The sequence below is a fragment of the Saimiri boliviensis genome, chromosome X (assembly GCF_048565385.1).
Source record: "Saimiri boliviensis isolate mSaiBol1 chromosome X, mSaiBol1.pri, whole genome shotgun sequence".
NCBI classification, from domain to species: domain Eukaryota; kingdom Metazoa; phylum Chordata; class Mammalia; order Primates; family Cebidae; genus Saimiri; species Saimiri boliviensis.
The window spans coordinates 35,286,753-35,298,509 of record NC_133470.1 but is presented as its reverse complement, the minus strand read 5'-3'; the positions used below and the strand labels follow the sequence as shown (position 1 = coordinate 35,298,509).

The window sequence follows — 11,757 nt, the reverse complement described above, 5'->3', positions numbered from 1 at the left end:
TTTCCCTTTTCAAATATTTCTCTTTTTTCATAGTGTTTTCCTTTTACTGTTTTTTTAAATTTTTATTTATTTTTATTCATTTATTTTTTGACACAGAGTTTCACTCTTGTTGCCCAGGCTGGAGTGCAATGGCGCAATCTCGGCTCACCACAACCTCCGCCTCTTGGGTTCAGGCGATTCTGATGCCTTAGCCTCCCGAGTAGCTGGGATTACAGCCATGCACCACCACGCCTAACTAATTTTTTGTATTTTTAGTAGACATGGGTTTCTCCATGTTAGTCAGGCTGGTCTCGAACTCCCGACCTCAGGTGATTGACCCGCATGGGGCTCCCAAAGTGTTGGGATTATAGGAGTGAGCCAGCACACCCAGCCTTATTGTGGTTTTGACTCTTTTAATCATTTTTAAAATGTCTCATTTGGTTCATGTAGCTTAAAAATCAAAACAACATATTCCTCCCTGCAGTAACTTTCTTTATTAGTTTTCTGTGTACCCTCCCAGTGTTTATTTATGCAAATATAAGGATTTTTTGAATGCATATTCTGATTTTTCCCTTTTTTTTTTCTTGAGACAGAGTCTCACTATGTAACCAAGGCTGAAGTGCAGTGGCACGATCTCAGCTCACTGCAGCCTCTACCTCTTGGGCTCAAGCCATTCTCATGCCTCACCCTCCTGAGCAGCTGGGATTACAGGCCTGCACCACCACACCTGGCTAATTTTTTATGTTCAGTAGAGACAGGGTTTCACCATGTTGGCCAGGCTAGTCTCCAATTCCTGGCCTCAAGGGATCTGCCTGCCTCAGCCTCCAAAAGTGCTGGGATTACAGGTATGAGCCACCATACCCAGCCTAATTTTTCTCTTTCTTACCATAAAGTAGTATTATGTAGATGATATTGTGTCTTACTTTTTGCACATAAACTCATGACCTCATTCATTTTTTACAATGGCATAGTATTCCATTGTGTGGACATACCATTGTTTAACCAGTATCTGATTGCTGGATATGTGGGTTGTTTCCAGCCTTTTGCTCTTACAGATAATACTGCAGTAAATAACTTACACATGTGTTTGTTGTCATTTTATATGTGCTCAGGTGTATCTGTGGAATAGAGTCACAGAGTGCGATTGCTGGGCAAAGGGTACCTGCATGTGTAATTTTGACAGATATAAACCAATTGTTCTCCATAGGGGAACATTTGGTTAGGAGTTAGAACACTTGTGCCCCCACTAACAATGCATGAAAGTGCCTGATTCACCACACTCTCATTAGCGGAATATGTTGTCAAACTTCTTTAATCATTTTTAACATATCTGACATATATTATACTTCAGATGGTTACACTGTTGCCGGTTCTCAGTCTCTATTTCTGTGGACTTCTTCATTGTGAACCATTTCTTTTGATGTTTATAATTTGTGTTAATGAGCATCTCTTCAGCAGAGATTTTTTTCTTCCCCTTTGTTCTGTTTGTCTGTTGCTACAAATTCTCCCAAAATATAGAGGCTTAAAATGACTATTTTACGTTGCTCACATTTGTGGGTCAGAAATTCAGGGAAGGCTTGACTAGGCAGTTTTTGCTTGGGTTCTTTCATGCTGTTGCAGTCAGATGCCAGCTGGGCCTATAGTCATCTGAAGGATTTACTGGGTTACACATCCAAGATGGTTAACTCACGGGGCTGGAAGCTGATTCTAACTGTGAGCCAACTGCTCAGCTGACACTGTAGGTGGGAGCACCTACACGTGGACTCTCCTGCATGGCAATTTTCAGATAGCGATTTTTTTTTTTTTTACATGGAGGCTTAGGACTCCAGCATGAATGTTTCAACAAACAAGATGGTAGATTCAAGACTTCTTAAAGCTTAGCCTCAGAAATTAGGTAGTATCACTTCTGCTGTGTTCTGTTTGTCAAAACAATCACAAGCTTGCCTGGATTTATTTATGTTTATTTTTGTTTTTTAAGTTATTTTTTCTTGTTTCTTTCAGGGTCCTAGTAGAAACCTGCCTGGAATTAAGTAGAGGGAACATAGACCTCAATTCTCAGTGGAATATAGAAAATATTTTGGCCAATATTTTTTTAAAGGTAATTGGTTATTTAATTAGATTATTAGGACATTTAAAATACCAATTTGTGAGGATAAATTCCATTTGTTAGGGCAAACACAGATCGCAGGTAGCCCTGGAGCTGAGGAATAGCTTTGATTTTTGGTAGAATTTGTGAGTCCACAGCTTTCTGATCAATCTTGCGCTGCTCTGTAATCTCGTATTTCTCTTTTTCTGTGTCGAAGATCTCACCTTCCTGGTATCTGGGCTTTCGCAGCTTCTTCTTCTTGAAGTAAGCATCAGTAAGATGTTTTGGAATTTTTACATTGCTGATATCAATTTTGGTTGAGGTGGCAATGACAAATTTCTGGTGTGTTCTTCGCAGAGGAACTCGATTGAGGACCAGAGGTCCAGTCACAAGTAATAAGCCACTAGCCAGCTGCTTCAGGAAAACCACCCTCTTGCCCCTGTGGCGTCCAGTGAGGATGATCAGAATGGTCCCGGGGGTAATGCTGGCTCGCAGTTTTCTCACGTGCTGACTAAAGGGTTTTTTTTGCCGTGGCTCAACAGCTTTCGAGGCACATCTTCAGTAGGATAATACCTAGGCATTTTGCGAAGTTTAACCACCCGGGTACCGCCGTTTTTGTCACCACCAACTGGTTTTGTAACAGTTGCAAGAACCTTCTCCTTCTTTTTTTTTTCAACCTTGGATTTAGCGGCTGAGTACTTCCTCTTGTACATGGCCTTTCTGGAGTACATGGCAGATCGGGAATACCTGCCGATTCCTCTGACAAGGACAGGATTGCGGCTGCAATGGGGCTTCCCCTTCTTGGGCTTTTTAGCCTTGAGGTGACCCTTTTTCACTTTGCTACCAGCATCAGCCTTCTTGGCTTCAGGTTTCTTCTCTTTAGTATCCGGCTTCTCAACTTTTTCACCCGCCATCTTGCAAGATGGGAAAGAGCTTGGCCAATATTTTTAAAAACATCTCTGACAACCCCTATACCCTGTATTGTAGGATTCCTCCAAATTTTTATTTTCTATTTCTCTCGGTCAGATGGCTTAGAGATTTTGTTGGTCTGACACCAGTTTTTATTTTAACGTTTTAGACTTTTATACTGTATAGGTCGTAAAAATTTATATTCCATACCCACTGTGACATGTACCTTGGGGTTAATTTTCTTTCAGGAAATATTTTTTTAAAATCCATTTAGAGTTTTGGACAATGACAACCACCCTTGTTAAATTCTTGGGCCAATCAGTAGTTTTTCTAGTCTACCTTCATTGAGGAGACGGCTCTTCTGGAGTCCTTGCTTTATAAAATGAAATAAGTTCCAACTCATCCTTTATGGATCCAAGGCCATGTCTTCTGTTTTTTTATAGACATTTAATCCTAACACCTGGCCATAAAGACCTCCATTTGGGCCTGACACTGCACCCTACTCCCATCTCAAACCCATGGAACTTCGCCTTTGATTTCCTCTTATTTTTGTACTTGTAGGAATTTCACTTTATTTATTTGAACTAAACTATATTTTTAAAAGTTATTGGTGATGTATTTCATACAGCATCTCTATGTGTTTGCAGTAGGATTATCTATAGTAACTTGTTCCACCACAGTCCCAGGAGTCCTCAGTTCTAAATTTTGTAGCTTTGAAAAGGGAGAATTAGTGAATTCCTAATTAAATCGAAGGTAAGTTTAAGAGGTCACCATTAGTGGGCAAGAATGAAAGTTTTCCCTCCACTGGCATGCTTTCCGTAAGGGCATCTCCTTCATATTTTCTGGTCTAGATCAATGGGCAGATGCCATTTCAGCCAACCCCAAATGACAACTGAAATATGTGTAGTCACTGCCTTTTTGCCATCCAGCATAGCTATTCTTCTTGTCTTAGATTTGGCAGGATAATCAATAGGACCCAAATGGCAATCAATTTCATGTGATTGCACTTGGTTTCCCATCAATTTCAATGCTGACTCTATGGCAGAATAATGAGGAAAATCTGATGCCAATCATTGCCTGTGAATGCCACTGCACATCTTTCTAGGTGACTGAACAGCATCAAAAAGAAGAAGGAGAGAAAGTTGTGCTGGCAAAAAGATAGAGAGAGGACAGAGCAAGCCCCAATGCTGGAGATGAAGAAAAACATGTTAATGGAGTTGTGAAAAGGAAAGCTTGAATCATGACATTTCTCTGATCCAGCACCATAGCAAAACCTTCTGGGGTTGGTACAGTGGAGATAATATCAGCCTCCAGGGCACATAGCCTGAACAAGATTCCAAGATATATTTCTCTAACAATCATGATGTTTAATGACTTAATCTTAGTGAAGAAGTCTGCTGTAAGTTCCCACTAGGAGCTGATGTGTCAAATCTCTTTTTGACGATCAAATATCATTTTCCTGAAGCCAAGGATCGTATTTTTGTATACCCATAAGGTACCCAAACATCGTCCATCATATGAATTCTCAATGAATAATTGATGGAAATATATGTTGTAACTGTTATTTATGTATATCTTTCTTGTAATCTATGGACCTAATAGGTGGAATTAGCATTCTCTGGACTTCTTTTAACAATTACATCTTAATATGACATAAGACAGAATCATCACAACAAGCAAAGGATCACAATAGATCCTAAAAAGGAGGCAAAGTTTGTTAACAGGTCGGTTAATACAATGAAACACAATCAACTTAGATTTCTGTAATATATATTTAAAATTTATATTTATATTTTTTGAAAAGGAAGTGCATTCACAATAGTAGAATGTTCAAGTGATACAGAAAGACATATATTAAGGCATAATTCCCTCTACCACCCTCCCCATCCACCCCTTTCTCTACTGCCCCTTTTAGGTAACCAATTGTACTAGTTACTTGTGTTCCAGTGTTTTTCCATATCAGTGCATAGAGAAGAGTGTCTGTTCTATTTCAGCAGCCACATGGTATTCCACTGTGTGGATATGTCAAAGTTTATTTAACTAGTTCCCTATTAATGGACAGTTGGGGTATGCTCAGTCTTTTGCTATTATAAACAGTACTTCAGTGAATAATTATAAACATGTATCACACGTATATGTGCAGGTGCATTTGTAGAATGAGTTCAAAAGGTAAATGCATTTCTAATTCTGAGAGTGTCAATTTGCATTTCCACCTGTAATATATGACTCGTTGCCCACAACCTCATCGATAGAATGTGTTGTTACAAGTTTAGATTTTTGCCAGTATTCGAGGTGAGAAATAATACCTCAATGTGATTTAATTTTCATTTGCATTTCTATAATGATAACTGAGATTAGGCATATTTTCACAGGTTTTAGAGGCAGTTTATATTAGTTCTTTTGTGACTCATCTATATTCTTGATCTATTCACCCATATTTCTTGAAATGCTTCTATGGTTTCTTCTTTTTCTTGTTGTTCTTTTTACATTTAAATCTATGAATCATTTAAAGCTTGTTCTAGCACACAGTCATATGAGATATGTTGAAGTATGGATCCAATTTTTTTTTCAGATCACAACCCAGTAATCCAAAGTCCTCTTGAGCCTACTGACTAGAGATGCTACTTTTTTTTTATCATTTAACTTTTCATTTTATATACACTGAAAGAGTTCTTTTAGGCCTATTTAGATATAGAAGTGACAAACAATTGTGAGGTACCCTTGAGTTCAGAGATATTAAATCCGAAATTCACAGATGTCAATGTGTGAATAAACGTGCATCATAGAACTGATGAAATATAGTATATTTCTTCACTGACTGTGTTTGTTTGCTTATTATTAGCTTCTACCACATTACTACAAGCTCTTAATTCTAATTACTATTTTAGAATAAACGTAGAGATGCTATTTTTGTCATGTAGTAATATCATGTACCTGGTTCAATTTGTGGACTTTCTGTTCTCTCTCATGGGCCTCATTCTTTATTCGCCCACTTTTCCAACTGCTGAGACATACTTCACTGCAGATTTGAATTTCTGGTAGGGCTAGTGTCTTCATATTGTTTTTTGTGGTTTTTTGTTTGTTTGTTTGTTTGTTTGTTTGTTTCCAGAACTTCACTACTCTATTTCTAGAGAATATTGCTTGTAGTTCTCTTTGTGATCATTTAATCTTGGGTGTAAGGACACAAAGAACAAAACAGACTTCTGCATATGTTATAGGAACTTCTTCCTAGATAATTTTTCTTCTCTTATTACAGAAAATTGAAACCGACAGTGAATGAACTTTGTAAGGTTGCAGGACTTTTCCTTAGTTCAGCTAAAGATGGGGTCCTTGTCTGTCCACAGTCAAAAAAAAATTTAGGCTCGTAGATGGTTTAGAGTGTGAGTAAAGCAGGGTTTTATTGGATGAAAAGGGAAAAAAGGCAGGGGGAAACAGGGACTCTTGCAAGACCAGAGTCCCTCCACTAGAGTGCTTCCTGCCAGGCCCAGGTTCCACACAGGAAGAGGAGGGGCCAGGCTCCTCCCAGCTGCAAACTCCCTATGAACTTCCTGAGTTTCCACCTCAGTGGGCAGGCTGGTTGGAGTTTCTCCAGGGACTCCCTCCCACCTGGCTGTCTCATTCCCTCCTCTAAAGAAGTACATCTAACTGCCGTTACATTAAGGAGAAGGACTGGCCTGGCGTGGTGGCTCATGCTTGTAATCCCAGCACTTTGGGAGGCTGAGGGGGGTGAAACACCTAAGGTCAGGAATTCAAGACCAGCCTGACCAACTGGTAAAACCCCGTTTCCACTAAAAATACAAAAAACTAGCTAGGTGTGGTGGCAGATACCTGTAATCCCAGCTACTCTGGAGGCTAAGGCGGGAGAATCACTTGAATCCGGGAAGTGGAGGTTGCAGTGATCCCAGATCTCGCCATTGCACTCCAGCCTTGGCAACAAGGTAAGACTCCATCTCAACAAAAAAAAAAAAAAAAAAAAAAAAAAAAAAGAGGAAGACCAATTTTAACTGCTTCCTGCTGACAGAGGGGCGCTGTTTTGGGGAAGTGGCAGTCAGATCTCCCTCAGAGGCCTATCTAAGGGTTCCCAGCAGAATGGGCCATCGCCAGAGTCTCTGATTGCATGACTATTTGAAATCTGATAGCCTGAAGGTAAGAACTGGGTTATTAGAAAACATGTATCAAAATGAAACAAGGGAGGGGTAAAGACAGCTAAAAAATTCCCGGGGCTTTTACCAGTTTACACATGGAGAGGGAGGCTAAAAGCCTGACTGGTAATAAACTTTACTCTTTTGCCCGCATGTTGGGCTTCTGAGTTCCCTTCCTCTGAGTCTGATCCTAAGCCAAACAGTTTAAGGTTTGGGAAATTAACTCTTTTCAGTTTGGAGGATGCATCTGAGGGGAGTGTCTCATAGTACACTGACACAGTTACCTATTGGTGAAGAGAGAACCGAGGAGAAGAAATGGAAAAGAGAGGATGACTTTTAAAGGAGTCCCAGGGGCTCAGGATGCATTTGAAAGGAATACAGACTGAAGATGAGTGGCTACCCATCTATTTAAAAAGGAGCAGGGGTCCCTGGTTCCCTCCTCTTCCTAGCAAATGCCTATGGTCCATGACGGAGAGAGGGAAGAGTGTCTGCTTTCCGTCTTCCATTCTTGCATCACCGAGTCCCCGCTTCCTTGGCAGGTCCCGCATGAGTGTCAAAGTGACTTGCACGCATGAAGCAGGTGGTTCTAAAGAATAGGCATTATCTGCTCTCACTTATATCTCTTTCCCACCTACTGCCAGTAGCCTTGGAGTTCCCTAGACCTCATTTATGCCATGGATATTAATGTGGCCTTTATCCATGAAACAGAAAGCTTGGGGTTGGCTTAATTGGCAGGAATCAGCCATGCTCACTTACACTGCGCCTTTTAATCTCTGTTGTCATTTGCCTTTGGATCCCTCAGATCCAGTTTTCTTTCCTAGGGCTTTGATCTGAAACTTGGAACTGAGTTTGAGACAAAAACGTGTCTCAGGGTGTTGCATGGACACCTTAACATCAGCTGAATGCTAAGTTAAAAATGTGGAACTGAGTCCCTCCAACAAGGGAGGGGAAAGGATGTTTTGTGACACACCCAGATAACTGGTGGCTGTAGTTGTGCTTGCTAGGATTTTGGTGCATGGTGCTTGGCTTTGGTTAGCTCCTTTGGCCTTACTTTCCCAAAAGGAAACTTCCGGGTGATGGCCATCCTACTTATTCCCATCACCTGGCAGGATTGGAAGGATAATTGCTCAGAACTAGAATATTGATCCGTATTTCTACATTACCCATCCTTTCTGTTCTTTATGAACTGCAGCCAGAAATTACTCATTGGTTCACAGGAACAAGCAGGGTTAATGTAAAAATGTAAGCAAAAACTTAAAAACAACTGGTGAGTTTATAATTTAATGGCACACATAAGTTTTGAAATGTGATTTCTCTCTCGCCAGTCCTCATGTTTGTTAGAAAACAAATCATCATAGAACCGAGTGGTGGCAAAATAGACTTTAGTTTTTATACTTGGCTTGATTATTTGCATAAAGTACAGCAAGAATAATTACTTCTGCATAGGCCTTTTGGATTGGCTTTGATGGAATTCTGTTCCACAAGAGATCTCAGATAAGATCTTTTAAAGCCAAGCCCGGCAATGGATTTGTATCCTCAAATACCTGTGAGTTGAGTGATCCTCTCTTCTTATGGTCCCAAGATAAACTTGGAGCTCCTAGGCCTATTAGATAAAGTGACATTCTTTACTGACTACAGGTCAGGAACCCTGTGCAGGGCTCTGCAAGTTGAGCTTGACTTCTTAAAGGGAAGCATATCCTACCAGTCAAAGCCTTGGTAAAATAACCATTTTCTCCAATTGTGTCCTGTTACAAAAGAAAGATGGATTCTTATTGCACTGATGCAAGCAACTATATTGCCATAAGTTAAGAATACTCACAGAGAGTTTCCAAATCCTAGAGGAACCAGGCAGAGAGAAACAAACATGCTCCAGATTTTGTTCATAGGAGTATATCTCACTCAATTATTAAAGGCTATAAATAGTTTTAAATAAGTTTCCTTTACTATTGAGGAAGGAGACCCAGGCATCTGGGATTACCTCCCCTCTCTGTCTTCTGCACTGCATTTCAAGAGAAGAAAAAGCTGGCCCACCGGCGCCTCCTGACTTTACCTTCCTGTAAATAACACGCTTGGTATTGGGGAAACACTCTGAAAGACACTCTTTTTACCTAAAATAAGATCAAACCCCCACCCCACTCCTCCATCCGGAGACCAAACATTTTCACATGTGATTCCTAAAACTGTAAACCCCAACCCCTTTCATATGTGATTTCTAAGGCTGTAAACCTAAGATTCTTCTATGTGTAATATCTAGAGCATAAGCCTATATAAAGGCAGAACCTCCGTTTGTTAGATGAGCTGAGTTTGAACAAATTATCACTAGGCTTCCGGCTGTAATAATAAACTCCTTCCTTTCCCATTCGGTGTTCGAGGGCTCTGTTTCTTGTGGCTGCTCCTGCAACACTACGAAGAAAACAAATAAGAATCAGCAATATTCCAAGCAAAAGTCAAAAAGATTGCTTCAGCTTTCTGAGTTCAGTCGATTTAGTTACCTCTTTTTTACTTGATATTCGTGAACATTGCAGCTTTTCATGAGTCCTGCATGTTTTCCTTTATTCCAATGTTACAGTTGCCAAAGTTATCAGAAGCCTGTATTTGAGAGCACCTGTTACAGTTCTATAGCTTATTATAAGCCATCTTTTGAAAAGGATTAAAACAATTGAATCAGCAATTTAATTTATCTGTGACCAGCAAAATGTCCAGGATAGTTACAGTTAGAAACACAGTTGACAAGAAAGTTTGGTTATCTCCATGGTTTACAATAACATAACATAGCAAACTGAATTATGATTGACAGCATATATTCAGACATTAGAATTTTAGAAATCCCATCCAATTTTGGAACATATACTAGTATTATTCACAACAGTATAACCTAAAGAAGACTGAAGATCATTTTGGCGATCCCATGTACCTATCCGTGTCAAATAATCCTTTTTACCTCTCTTTTCTGGATGTTTCAGGGACTCGCTGAAAGTTCTGAAAAGCGAGGTGTCAGAAAAGACAATTTTAAAATTTAAATTTGATTTTGGGAAGCCTTTTAAATATGTTTAAAGCACTTCGTATTATAAAATAGAGTTCCAGTTTACCATAAACTATTTATTTGCCCAAAATGATGACTCAGAAATTTTAAAGGAGCAAAAACCTTTCATGACCCTTTTGAATTTAGTTAATACGTATACACAGAGCACCTCTTCTGCAAGATTATTTTCCACTTTCCCACCACTTGTTTGAACCTTCAGTTTTCCCTATCTAACTCAAAAGAATCATTTAACCCTAGGCAAAAATTTATATTTCCACGCCTTCTTATAACCTTTTACATAAAAACACATTTTACTGTTCCTATGCCCCTTGCATGTAAATTTATTTTCAGTAGTTTCAATTACATGTTAAAATCGTAACTCCCAGTAATTTTTAACTGTAAGGTAAAACTTGGTACAATGCTTTAATTGTTTTCTAACTGTAGCCAAGGTTTGCCTTCTTAGTTAAGAGCCTGTTAGTTCCACATGTCCCCAGGCCTTACCAATTGTGAAACCAGCAAGTCAAATAGTTCTCAAAACCCCCAAAACAGTTAGTAACCTTAAAACACTTAGCAAACCTTGCATCTGACCTGCATTTTACCAATAAGCTTTAAGGCTGTTTTTATTTCTCAAAGATTAAAGTCACGTGCACTGAAAGGTACCACAGATTTTATATTCCCTTTAAAAATATTTGATTCAAGTACTTGTCTTTCTTTAGGCCAAATTAATTAGAGCTCTTTTGACAGACATTACACACAGTACACACACCGACATGCAGAAGAATACACAGTCACTGGGCTGGGCCCTTTAAGAGACGGGGATAGGAAAACCTGCAGATACCAAACTAGAAAGAAACGTATTCCCTAAGGCAGGATTGCTAAACAAAGCCTTGCCAAACGGCTAAGGGCCATGTCCCCAGGATGTAAAACAAGATGGAGGCTTGCAGCACAAACCATACAGACATGCAAAGCACACCAGATTGGCCACAGCCCAAGACTAGCCCCACAAATCCTTTTTCACAATTAAAGCTTTACAGGAAATATAAACAGTGATAGTTGGGGGGTCTGGTCTAGTAAAGGGGAAAAAAACAAACTTTAAATGTTAACTGCTGACAGAGTGGAGAAGAGGAAAGAAAAAAATGTTAAAATGCCTGGGAAGAACCTCTTATTTTTATGCAGCTGGTTCCTTCACCAGAGAGAAAAGATTAAGCTTGATTACTGTCCAATGGAGTAAAACCCCTTGGCTGGGAAAGGGAAAGGCTGCCCTGGCTTGTAGCTGGGAACCAGCCAGCGGCTGTACTGAATCCCTGGGCCGTGAATCCCAGCCCTGGAAGGGAGTAGAGAGCGGTGGGGAGCTGCTGCTCACCGGAGTCCTGAAAAGGCAAGGAAAAGGCTCTGAAAAGGCGTCGGAGCGACTGGGGGTGGGGCCATGGTTTCCCCCACCCTCTGAAGTCCCAGGATGAAAAGGCTTAGAAGCAACAGTGAGAGGTTTTGAGTGCCTGTTTCATTCACGGCTTCTTGAGCCCCTACGTTGCATGCCAAAAATGTTGCAGGACTTTTCCTTAGTTCAGCTAAAGATGAGGTCCTTGTCCATCCCACGACCATGAAAATTTAAGCTCCGG

General features: G+C 40.1%; 1 pseudogene; it reads right to left on the bottom strand.

Annotated features, from left to right (window-relative positions):
* Nucleotides 1–2,066: 2,066 nt before the first annotated feature.
* Nucleotides 2,067–2,992, bottom strand: LOC101048920 (large ribosomal subunit protein eL6 pseudogene; annotated as a pseudogene).
* Nucleotides 2,993–11,757: the final 8,765 nt, after the last annotated feature.